The sequence below is a fragment of the Delphinus delphis genome, chromosome 13 (genome assembly GCF_949987515.2).
Source record: "Delphinus delphis chromosome 13, mDelDel1.2, whole genome shotgun sequence".
NCBI lineage: Eukaryota > Metazoa > Chordata > Mammalia > Artiodactyla > Delphinidae > Delphinus > Delphinus delphis.
The window spans coordinates 58619950-58632214 of NC_082695.1; the positions used below are offsets into that span (position 1 = coordinate 58619950).

Below are 12265 nucleotides of genomic sequence, written 5' to 3' on the forward strand. Positions count from 1 at the left end.
TAGACATAGAAAACAAACTTATGGTTACCAAAGGGGAAAGGGGGTGAGGGATAAAATTGAAATTTGGGATTAACAGGTATACATTACTATATATAAAATAGATAAACAACAAGGACCTACTGTATAGCACAGGGAACTATATTAATATCATATATATATATATATATATATATATAACTGAATCACTTTGCTGTATACCTGAAACATTGTAACTTGACTCTACTTCCATAAAAAAATAAAATTTTAAAAAAAGATTTGTACTTGTAAAGTAACAAGAGGCTTTTCATTAACTCTTATGACAATAATGGCAGAGTAAGAAATAGTTTATCACAGTGGGTAATAGTCATCTGAGAATGTTGTTGTTTTTTTACAAAGAAATGTGTTCCAGTCGTGTAATGAGAGTTGAAAAATCCCAGCGATATTAGCTCTCCCTGTTGCTAGTTTATGGAAATGTTAGTACTGTACATAAGAGAAGATAATAATTCTAAGTAGAATTATCTACCATAATAATAATGTACTTATATTAATTCTTGAGATAAAATAAAAAAAACTTTTAAGAGAATTTTTTTCTTTATTCCAGCTAGTATATGAAATATTTTAAAAGACCCTTAATGTATTAAGTAAGCTGAATAAAGATTGAGCGTGTGCTTCAAAAATCATAGGGTTGTTTAAGAAATGGGATAATTTAGTTCAATTGACTTAATGAATCTTCACATTATTGATAAAATCTTCATGCTAGCCTTCCCTCTAAGAGCCTTACGCATCACTTTTATAAGGTACCCAGCTTAAAATGATCACATAGTAATATGACAATAAATTAGCCCCTTTCTCTGCAGAATCACCATGGTGGCTGGAACCTTGTGCACATATCCTGAAAACTGGAAGGCCTTCAAGGCCCTCACTGCCACTCAGTACAGCGGGGATCAAGTCCATGTGCTCTCCGCACCACCCCACTTCTATTTTGGCCAAACCAACAGCACCCCCGAATTTCTCAGTAAATTTCCTGCTGGCAAGGTTCCAGCCTTTGAGGGTGATGATGGATTCTGTGTGTTTGAGAGCAATGGCATTGCCTCCTATGTGAGCAACGAGGAGTTGCAGAGAAGTACTCTTGAAGCAGCAGTCCAGGTGGTGCAGTGGGTGAGCTTTGCTGATAGAAACATAGTTCCCCCAGCCAGTACCTGGGTGTTCCCCACCTTGAGCAACATGCACCACAACAAGCAGGTCACAGAGCATGCAAAGGTGGTGGTGAGGCAAATTATGAGGCTGCTGGATGCTCACTTGAAGACAAGGACTTTTCTGGTGGGCGAACGTGTGACAATGGCTGATATCATAGTTGTCTGCACCCTGTTGTGGCTTTATAAACAGGTTCTGAAGCCTTCTTTCTGCCAGTCCTTTCCTAATACAAACCACTGGCTCCTCACCTGCATTAACCAGCCCCAGTTCTGGGTTGTCTTGGGTGAGGTGAAACTGAAAAAATAGCCCAGTTTGATGTTAAAAAGTTTGCAGAGAGCCAGCCTAAAAAGGACACCCCATGGAAAGAGAAAGTTTCTCGAGAAGAGAAGAAGAAGCCCCAAGCTGAGCGGAAGGAGGAGAAGAAGACAGCTGCCTCTGCTACTGAGGAGGCGCTGGATGAATGTGAGCAGGCATTGGCTGCTGAGCAGAAGGCCAAGGATCCCTTTGCTCACCTGCCCAAGAGTAACTTTGTGTTGGATGAATTTAAGCGCAAGTACTCCAACGAGGACACACTCTCCGTGGTGCTGCCGTACTTTTGGGAGCACTTTGATAAAAATGGCTGATTCCTGTGGTACTGCAACTACTACTTCCCTGAAGAGCTCACCCAGACATTCATAAGCTGCAACCTTATCAATGGAATGTTCCAGCAATTGGACAAACTGAGGAAGAATGCCTTTGCCAGTGTCATTCTATTTGGAACCAACAATAGCAGCTCCATTTCTGGAGTCTGAGTCTTCCGAGACCAGGAACTTGCCTTTCCCCTGAGTCCAGATTGGCAGGTGGATTATGAGTCATACACATAGCAGAAACTGGATCCCAGCAGCGAGGATATCCAGCCGCTGGTTCAAGAATATTTTTCCTGGGATGGGGTCTTCCAGCATGCGGGCAAAGCCTTTAATCAGGGCAAGATCTTCAAGTGAACATCTCTTGCCATTGCCTAGCTGCCTGCACCTGCCTTTCAGGGAGAATGGGGTCATTAAAGGAAACTGAACATTGAACCTTTTCCTGCCCTGCCTCCTTCGTGGGTCATGGTTTCTTCAAAGGGGAGTAGATATTTTGAAGCAGGGTGTTGTCTATACCTCCAGGACCTTCCTGTGCAGGAGAGAAGCCTTCAGAAGAGCAGAAAGAGAGGTTTCTCCTCGGTTTTGATTTTTTTTTAATTGCCTTGCCTCTCCTGTGATGACGATCTTCTAGGCTAGCTGGGAAACATTGGATGTAGTTAGGAGGTGGTGAGACAGGGCTTTGTAACTACCTAATTCCAGACCTTCCTGCATGAATGGGGAGAATACCTGCTGATGGGGTGAGAGCACAGAATGAAGAGTGACTTAACATTACTTCCTGCAGCTGCCCTGTGAGGTGGGGCAGCAGCCGTATCCAAGAGTCATAGTTTCAACAATTCAGACAAACAGCAAGAAGAGGTACAGATTCCTTGGAACAGATACTGGCCTGTGGGCCCTAACCTGGCTGTGGATCATCTCTAGGGTATCCCTATTTTATAACAAGGAAGTGGGGTTCATAAATTTAAGCAAGTTGCCTGTGATCACACATCTTAGGTGGTGGAGGCAGGATTTTGAACCAAGTGGGTGTCACTGGAGCCTGAACCTTAAACATGCCCTACTGCTTCCTGCAATGTAGAGCAGTCAAAAATGTCAGTTAACAACCCTGAAAAATATTATAAAAATAAAAAAACAATAAATTATATTGCCAGCTTAAAATGAAAATAATCTAAGAGAACTTACCTAAAGATCAAATAACAAAATAGGTGATACCAAAAGTCCCTTTTAAATTTTAGTCCTGAAATTGTCCATTAGAAAGACATGCATTTCTGAAGAAGGAAAAAGAGTCAACACATCTGGTGCCTACATTTATGCATATGTATTTCCAAAATGACACCAATTAACTCTAAGATGATAAAGTGACCAGTCTACAGGCTGTATAATGTAATGTGTTGTTTCAACTAGGAATAATTGGTGAATGTATATAAATATACATTCTAGAGGTAGAAGAGTCCCATTAAAGACTCCATATGACATCCCCCAAGTCATACACAATGAAGGTTAATAACACTCATTAAAATAAAATAGTACTCATATAAAGACATTGGGAATTCAAATATTCTCCCATAATATAGAATGTCATTACTAGATAGTTTTAATTGCAGAGTGACAGGAGATTATATATGAATATTTGGAAAAGAAAATGCAACTGTTGCTTCTTTGCTGTATTTCACATCTATCCACATTAAAACTGACCTTATTGCAGTGTTTCTGCTATGTCCAAGTGCTCTAAATCTCCAGAAAGTCACCATCACCCTTTGGGCTCTCTCCAAATTTATGCTATCTTTAGTATTCATGAACATGAATCCTAAACTTCTCCATAGAAAAAGCATAATTTTAGATCCTTTTCCCTTCCCCACATCCAGACAGTCATGGTGTCCTGTGTATTCAGTGATGATTCCACAGCTCCTGTTCAGGTCCTCATTGTCTCTCACATGGATAATTGTGGCAATGGATTCCTGACTTCTCTGTTATCTCTTCTCTAAAATCTTTCCTTTACACGGTGACCAAATTTATCTTCTTAAATCACAAGTCAGATAATGTCTGCTCCCTTTAAGAACACATGGAGACTCCTTGTTTTCTATTGAATAAAGTCCAAAACACTCTACTGCTCATTGGACTTCCTTTGTGCTTTTTAAATCTATCCAATCTTTCTAGTTTTATTTCCTTCTACACCTCTCTATCTATTCCACACTCAAGAAAGAACAGATTTTCAGGTATTTCTACCAATTTACTGTTAGTCATTTTTAGCAAAAGGGACATTCTGAAACTATAATTAATTATAAATCTATAATTATAACAAGACTATACAAGAATCATTTATTTCTAAAAGATGCACTGGTCATGCTTTTCAGAATCAGAGACCATAAGTGGAAGTAAAAGAGGGATCCAATAGCATGAGGTGAAACCCCTGGAGGCCACTGAGTGAGGGGGATATTTGGTACATTTGTTATTTATTTTAGAAAATCAACACCAATAATGCTCTGACAACAATTCTCCGATTCCAATTTGGTGACCTGCAATTTAATTCTGGTTTCTCACTATGCAGAATTGAGTCAAGAGATATATGGGCCCCAGGCTGAGCAGCTGGAGTTTATCTCCTGTGGACAGATAGTTTAAGATAAAGATAACACCAGAAGCAAGGAAGAGCTGAACCCTGCCCAGATAAAAGATAAAGAGATCACATAGGCAGTTGAGGAAGATGGCGGAAGAGTAAGACGTGGAGATAAACTTCCTCCCCACAGATACATCAGAAATACATCTACACTTGGAACTGCTCCTATAGAATACCCACTGAACGCTGGCAGAAGACCTCAGACCTCCCAAAAGACAAGAAACTCCCCCACGTACCTGGGTAGGGCAAAAGAAAAAAGAAAACACAGAGACAAAAGAATAGGGACGGGACCTGCACCAGTGAGAGGGATCTGTGAAAGAGGAAAGGTTTTCACACACTAGAAGCCCCTTCATGGGCGGAGATTGCGGGTGGCAGAAGGGGAAATCTTCGGAGCCGCAGAAGAGAGCACAGCAACAGGGGTGCGGAGGGCAAAGCAGGGAGATTCCCACACAGAGGATCGGTGCTGACCAGCACTCACCAGCCCGAGAAGCTTGTCTGCTCACCCACCAGGACAGGCGGGGACTGGGTGCTGAGGCTCAGGAGAGGACTGGGGTTGGCGGCGTGAGCACAGCCTGAAGGGGTAAGTGCACCACGACGAGCAGGGAGGGAGTCCGGGAAAATGTCTGGACCTGCCAAAGAGTCAAGAGACTTTTTCTTCCCTCTTTGTTTCCTGGTGTGCGAGGAGAGGGGATAAAGAGCGCTGCTTAAGGAGCTCCAGAGAAGGGCGCGAGCCACGGCTATCAGCATGGACCCCTGAGAAGGGCATGAGATGCTAAGGCTGTTGCTGCTGCCACCAGGAAGCCTGTGTGTGAGCACAGGTCACTATCCACCACCCCCTTCCAGGGAACCTGTGCAGCCCGTCACTGCCAGGGTCCGGTGATCCAGGGACAACTTCCCCAGGAGAACACAAGTCATGCTTCAGGCTGGTGCAAGGTCATGCTGGCCTCTGCCACCACAGGCTCGCCCCACATCCGTACCCCTCCCTCCTCACAGCCTGAGTGAGCCAGAGTCCCTGAGTCAGCTGCTCCTTTAACACAGTCCTGTCTGAACGAAGAACAGGAGACCTACAGGCAGAGGCGGGGCCAAATCCAAAGCTGAAGCCCAGGAGCTGTGTGAACAAAGAAGAGGAAGGGAAATTTCTTCCAGCAGCCTCAGAAGTAACGGATTAAAGCTCCACAAACAACATGATGTACCCTGCATCTGTGGAATACCTGAATAGACAACGAATCATCCCAAATTGAGGAAGTGGACTTTGAGATCAAGAGTTATTACTTTTTCCCCTTTTCCTCTTTTTGTGAGTGTGTATGTGTGTGCTTCTGTGTGAGATTTTCTCTGTAAAGCTTTGCTTTCACGATTTGTCCTAGGGCTCTGTCCATCCATTGTTTTGTTTTTTATTTTTACTTTAAAAAAATAACCTTAATAATTTCTTTTATTTAATAACTTTATTTTATTTTATCCTACTTTATTTTATTTTATCCTCTTTCTTTCTTGCTTTCTTCCATTCTTTCTTTCTTTCTTTCTACATTTTCTCCCTTTTATTCTGAGCTATGTGGATGAAAGGCTCTTGGTGCTCCAGCCAGCAGTCAGTGCTCTGCCTGAGGTGGGAGAGCCAACTTCAGGACACAGGTCCACAAGAGAACTCCCAGCTCCACATAATATCAAATGATGAAAATCTCCCAGAGATCTCCATTTCAACACCAATACCCAGCTTCACTCAATGACCAGCAAGCTACAGTGCTGGACACCCTATGCCAAAAAACTAGCAAGACAGGAACACAACCAAACCCATTAGCAGAGAGGCTGCCTAAGATCATAATAAGTCCACAGACACCCAAAAACACACCACCAGACATAGACCTGCCCATCAGAAAGTCAAGATCGAGCTTCATCCACCAGAACAGAGGCACTAGTCCCCTCTTCCAGGAAGCCTACACAACCCACTGAACCAACGTTAGTCACTGGGAACAGACACCAAAAACAATGGGAACTACGAACCTGCAGCCTGCAAAAAGGAGATCCCAAACACAGTAAGATAAGCAAAATGAGAACACAGAAAAACACACAGCAGATGAAGGAGCAAGGTAAAAACCCACCAGACCTAACAAATGAAGAGGAAATAGGCAGTCTACCTGAAAAACAATTCAGAATAATAATAGTAAAGATGATACAAAATCTTGGAAATAGAACAGAGAAAATGCAGGAAACATTTAACAAGGACGTAGAAGAACTAAAGAAGAAACAAAACAATGATGAAAAACACAACAAATGAAATTAAAAATACTCTAGAAGGGATCAATAGCAAAATAACTGAAGCAGAAGAATGGATAAATGACCTGGGAGATAAAATAGTGGAACTAACTACTGCAGAGCAGAATAAAGAAAAAAGAATGAAAAGACTTGAGGACAGTCTCATAGGCCTCTGGAACAACATTAAATGTGTCAACATTTGAATTATAGGGGTCCCAGAAGAAGAAGAAAAAAGAAAGGGACTGAGATAATATTTGAAGAGATTATAGTTGAAAACTTCCCTAATATGGGAAAGGAAATAGTTAATCAAGTCCAGGAAGCACAGAGAGTCCCATACAGGATAAATCCATGGAGAAACACACCAAGACAGGTATTAATCAAACTATCAAAAATTAAATACAAAGAAAATATATTAGAAGCAGCAAGGAAAAAACAACTAATAACACACAAGGGAATCCCCATAAGGTTAACAGCTGATCTTTCAGCAGAACTCTGCAAGCCAGAGGGAGTGGCAGGACATATTTAAAGTGATGGAGAAAAACCTACAACCAAGATAACTCTACCCAGCAAGGATCTCATTCAGATTTGATGGAGAAATTAAAACCTTTACAGACAAGCAAAAGCTGAGAGAGTTCAGCACCACCAAACCAGTTTACAACAAATGCTAAAGGAACTTCCCTTGGCAGGAAACACAAGAGAAGGGAAAGACCTACAATAACAAACCCAAAACAATTAAGAAAATGGGAAACGGAACATACATATCGATAATTACCTTAAATGTAAATGGATTAAATGCTCCCACCAAAAGACACAGACTGGCTGAATGGATACAAAAACAAGACCCATATATATGCTGTCTACAAGAGACCCACTTCAGACATAGGGACACATACACACTGAAAGTGAGGGTATAAAAAAGATATTTCATGCAAATGGAAATCCAAAGAAAGCTAGAGTAGCAATTGTCATATCTGACAAAATTGACTTTAAAATAAAGCCTATTACAAGAGCCAAAGAAGGACACTACATAATGATTAAAGGATCGATCCAAGAAGAAGATATAACAATTGTAAATATTTATGCACCCAACATAGGAGTACCTCAATACATAAGGCAAATACTAATAGACATAAAAGGAGAAGCTGACAGTAACACAATCATAGTAGGGGACTTTAACACCTCACTTTCACCAATGGACAGATTATCCAAAATGAAAATAAATAAGGAAACCCATGATGATACATTAAACAAGATGGACTCTAAATGATACATTAAAAAAGATGGGCTTGATTGATATTCATAGGACATCCCATCCAAAAACAACAGAATACACATTTTTCTCAAGTGCTTATGCAACATTCTCCAGGATAGACCATATCTTGTGTCACAAATCAAGCCTTGACAAATTTAAGAAAATTCAAATTGTATCAAGTATCTTTGCTGACCACAATGCTAAGAGACTAGATATCAATTACAGGAAAAGAGCTGTAAAAAAATACAAACACATGGAGGCTAAAAAATACACTACTTAATAACGAAGTGATCACTGAAGAAATCAAAGAGGAACTCAAAAAATACCTAGAAAAAAATGACAATGGTGACACGATGACCCAAAACGTATGGGATGCAGCAAAAGCAGTTATAAGAGGGAAGTTTATAGCAATACAATCCTACCTTAAGAAACAGGAAACATCTCAAATAAACAACCTAATCTTGCACCTAAAGCAATTAGGGAAAGAAGAACAAAAGAACTCCAAAGTTAGCAGAAGGAAAGAAATCATAAAGATCAGATCAGAAATAAATGACAAAGAAATGAAGGAAATGATAGCAAACATCAATAAAACTAAAAGCTGGTTCTTTGAGAAGATAAACAAAATTGATAAACCATTAGTCAGACACACCAAGAAAATAAGGGAGAAGACTCAAATCAATAGAATTAGAAATGAAAAAGCAGAAGTAAAAATTTAAACTGCAGAAATACAAAGGATCATGAGAGATTACTACAAGCAACTGTATGCCAATAAAATGGACAACCTGGAAGAAATGGACAAATTCTTAGAAATGTACAACCTGCTGAGACTTAACCAGGAAGAAATAGAAAATATGAACAGACCAATCACAAGCACTGAAATTGAAACTGTGATTAAAAATCTTCCAACAAACAAAAGGCAGAGCTTCACAGGTGAATTCTATCAAACATTTAGAGAAGAGCTAAGACCTATCCATCTCAAACTCTTCCAAAATATAGCAGAGGGAGGAACACTCCCAAACTCATTCTACAAAGCCACCATCACCCTGATACCAAAACCAGACCAAGATGTCACAAATAAAGAAAACTCCAGACCAATATCACTGACGAACATAGATGCAAAAATCCTCAACAAAATACTACCAAACAGAATCCAACAGCACATTAAAAGGATCATAAACAATTATCAAGTGGGTTTATTCAAGGAATGCAAGAATTCTTCAATATACGCAAATCAACCAACGTGATATACCATATTAACAAATTGAAGGAGAAAAACCATATGATCATCTCAATAGATGAAGAGAAAGCTTTCAACAAAATTCATCACTCATTTATGATAAAAACCCTGAAGAAAGTAGGCATAGAGGGAACTTCTTCAACATAATAAAGGCCATATATATTACAAACCCACAGCCAACATCATCCTCAGTGGTGAAAAACTGAAACCATTTCCACTAAGATCAGGAACAAGACAAGTTTGCCCACTCTCACCACTCTTATTCAACATAGTTTTGGAAGTTTTAGCCACAGCAATCAGAGAAGAAAAAGAAATAAAAAGAATCCAAATTGGAAAACAAGTAGTAAAGCTGTCACTGTTTGCAGCTGACATGATACTATACAAAGAGAATCCTAAAGATGCTACCAGAAAACTACTAGAGCTAATCAGTGAATTTGGTAAAGTAGCAGGTACAAAATTAATCCACAGAAATCTCTGGCATACTTATACACTAATGATGAAAAATCTGAAAGTGAAATCAAGAAAACATTCCCATTTACCATTGTAACAAAAAGAATAAAATATCTAGGAATAAGCCTACCTAAGGAGAGAAAAGACCTGTATGCAGAAAATTATAAGACACTGATGAAAGAAATTAAAGATGATACAAATAGATGGAGATATATACCATGTTCTTGGATTGGAAGCATCAACATTGTGAAAATGACTCTACTACCCAGAGTAATCCACAGATTCAATTCAATCCCTATCAAACTACCACTGGTATTTTTCACAGAACTAGAACAAAAAATTTCACAATTTGTATGGAGAAACAAAAGACTCCGAATAGCCAAAGCAATCTTGAGAACGAAAAATGGAACTGGAAGAATCAGGCTCCCTGACTTCAGACTATACTACAAAGCTACAGTAATCAAGACAGTATATTACTGACACAAAAACAGAAATACAGATCAATGGAACAGGGTAGAAAGCCCAGAGATAAACCCACACACGTATGGTCACTTTATCTTTGATACAGGGAACAAGAATATACAGTTGAGAAAAGATATCCTCTTCAATAAGTGGTGCTGGGAAAACTGGACAGGTACATGTAAAAGTATGAAATTATAACACTCCCTAACATCATACACAAAAATAAACTCAAAATGGATTAGAGACCATAATGTAAGGCCAGACACTATCAAACTCAGAGGAAAACATAGGCAGAACACTGTATGACATAAATCACAGCAAGATCCTTTTTGACCCACCTCCTAGAGAAGTGGAAAGAAAAAGAAACAAACGGGACCTAATGAAACTTAAAAAGTTTTGCACAGCAAAGGAAATCATAAACAAGACCAAAAGACAACTCTCAGAATGGGAGAATATATTTGCAAATGAAGCAAATGGAAAGGATTAATCTCCAAAATTTACAAGCAGCTCATGCAGCTCAAAAATAAAAAAACAAACAACCCAATCCAAAAATGGCAGAAGACCTAAATAGACATTTCTTCAAAGAAGATATACTGATTGCCAAGAAACACATGAAAGAATGCTCAACATCATTAATCATTAGAGAAATGCAAATCAAAACTACAATGAGATATCATCTCACACTGGTCAGAATGGGCATCATCAAAAAATCTGGAAACAATAAATGTGGGAGATGGTGTGGAGAAAAGGGAACCCTCTTGCACTGTTGGTGGGAATGAAAATTGATACAGCCACTATGGAGAACAGTATGGAGGGTCCTTAAAAAACTAAAAATAGAACTACCATATGACCCAGCAATCCCAATACTGGGCATATACCCTGAGAAAACCATAATTCAAAAAGAGTCATGTATCAAAATGTTCATTGCAGCTCTACTTACAGTAGCCAGGACATGGAAGCAACCTAAGTTTCCATCAACAGATGAATGGATAAAGAAGATGTGGCACATATATACAATGAAATATTACTCAGCCATAAAAAGAAACAAAATTGAGTTATTTGTAGTGAGGTGGATGGACCTAGAGTCTGTCATACAGAGTGAAGTAATTCAGAAAGGGAAAAAAAATACCGTATGCTAACACATAAATATGGAATCTAAGAAAGAAAAAAAGAAGTCATGAAGTACCTAGAGGTAAGAAGAGAATAAAGACACAGACCTACTACAGCATGGACTTGAGGATATGGGGAGGGGGAAGGGTAAGCTGTGACAAAGTGACAGAGTAGCATGGACATATGTACACTACCAAACGTAAAATAGATAGCTAGTGTGAAGCAGCCACATAGCTCAGGGAGATCAGCTTGTTGGGTTTTGACCACCTAGAGGGGTGGGATAGGGAGGGTGGGAGTGAGGGAGACGCAAGTGGAAAAAGATATTGGAACACATGTGTATGTATAACTGATTCACTTTGTTATAAAGCAGAAACTAACACACCATTGTAAAGCAATTATACTCCAATAAAGATGTTAAAAAAAAAAAAGAAAGAACGCTTTCCTAAACTTTTTTTGATGAAGGGTTAAATAAAATGGTATATTTTAATATTTTTATGATTGTACTGATAAAATTTACATAAAATTCATTATTTAACCATTTTATAGTGTACACTCACAATGTTTTACAACTGTCACCTCTATATCCAAAATATTTACATTACCTCAAATAGAAACACCATACCCTTTTTTTCTCCTTCCCCAACCCTGAGCAATTACTAATCTACATTCTGTCTCCATAGATTTGCTTATTCTTGACATTTCATTATAAATGTGTTCATATTAAAAAAATAAAAGAGACCACATATTTCTCATTTTTGATGTCAAGGAGAGTTTCCCAACTACACAAGGGCAAAAAGGCTCCTCAGAGTTCAAAAAGGGAGGGCATGCCACCCCATCATAGGTGATGTCAACCTACCCCATAGTCCTCTTTACTAGAATCCATCTTGGCTAAGAGATGCACACACACACACACACACAGAGGAGGACGCTGAGATAAACCAAATACGGACTCAGAGCCAGACAAAGAAAGATGATTGGCCAAAGGAAGCCCAGATGAAATTCCCTGTATAAGTGATTCAAACTACCACAAAGGCACGACTCTCTCTCTGAGCTCACCCGTGTATGTCTACTCACACATACAGTAAGTCCCATACATACGAACC

General features: G+C 39.3%; 1 pseudogene; it reads left to right on the plus strand.

Annotated features, from left to right (window-relative positions):
* Positions 1 to 843: 843 nt before the first annotated feature.
* Positions 844 to 2153, plus strand: LOC132436615 (elongation factor 1-gamma-like; annotated as a pseudogene).
* The last annotated feature ends 10112 nt before the right edge of the window (positions 2154 to 12265 follow it).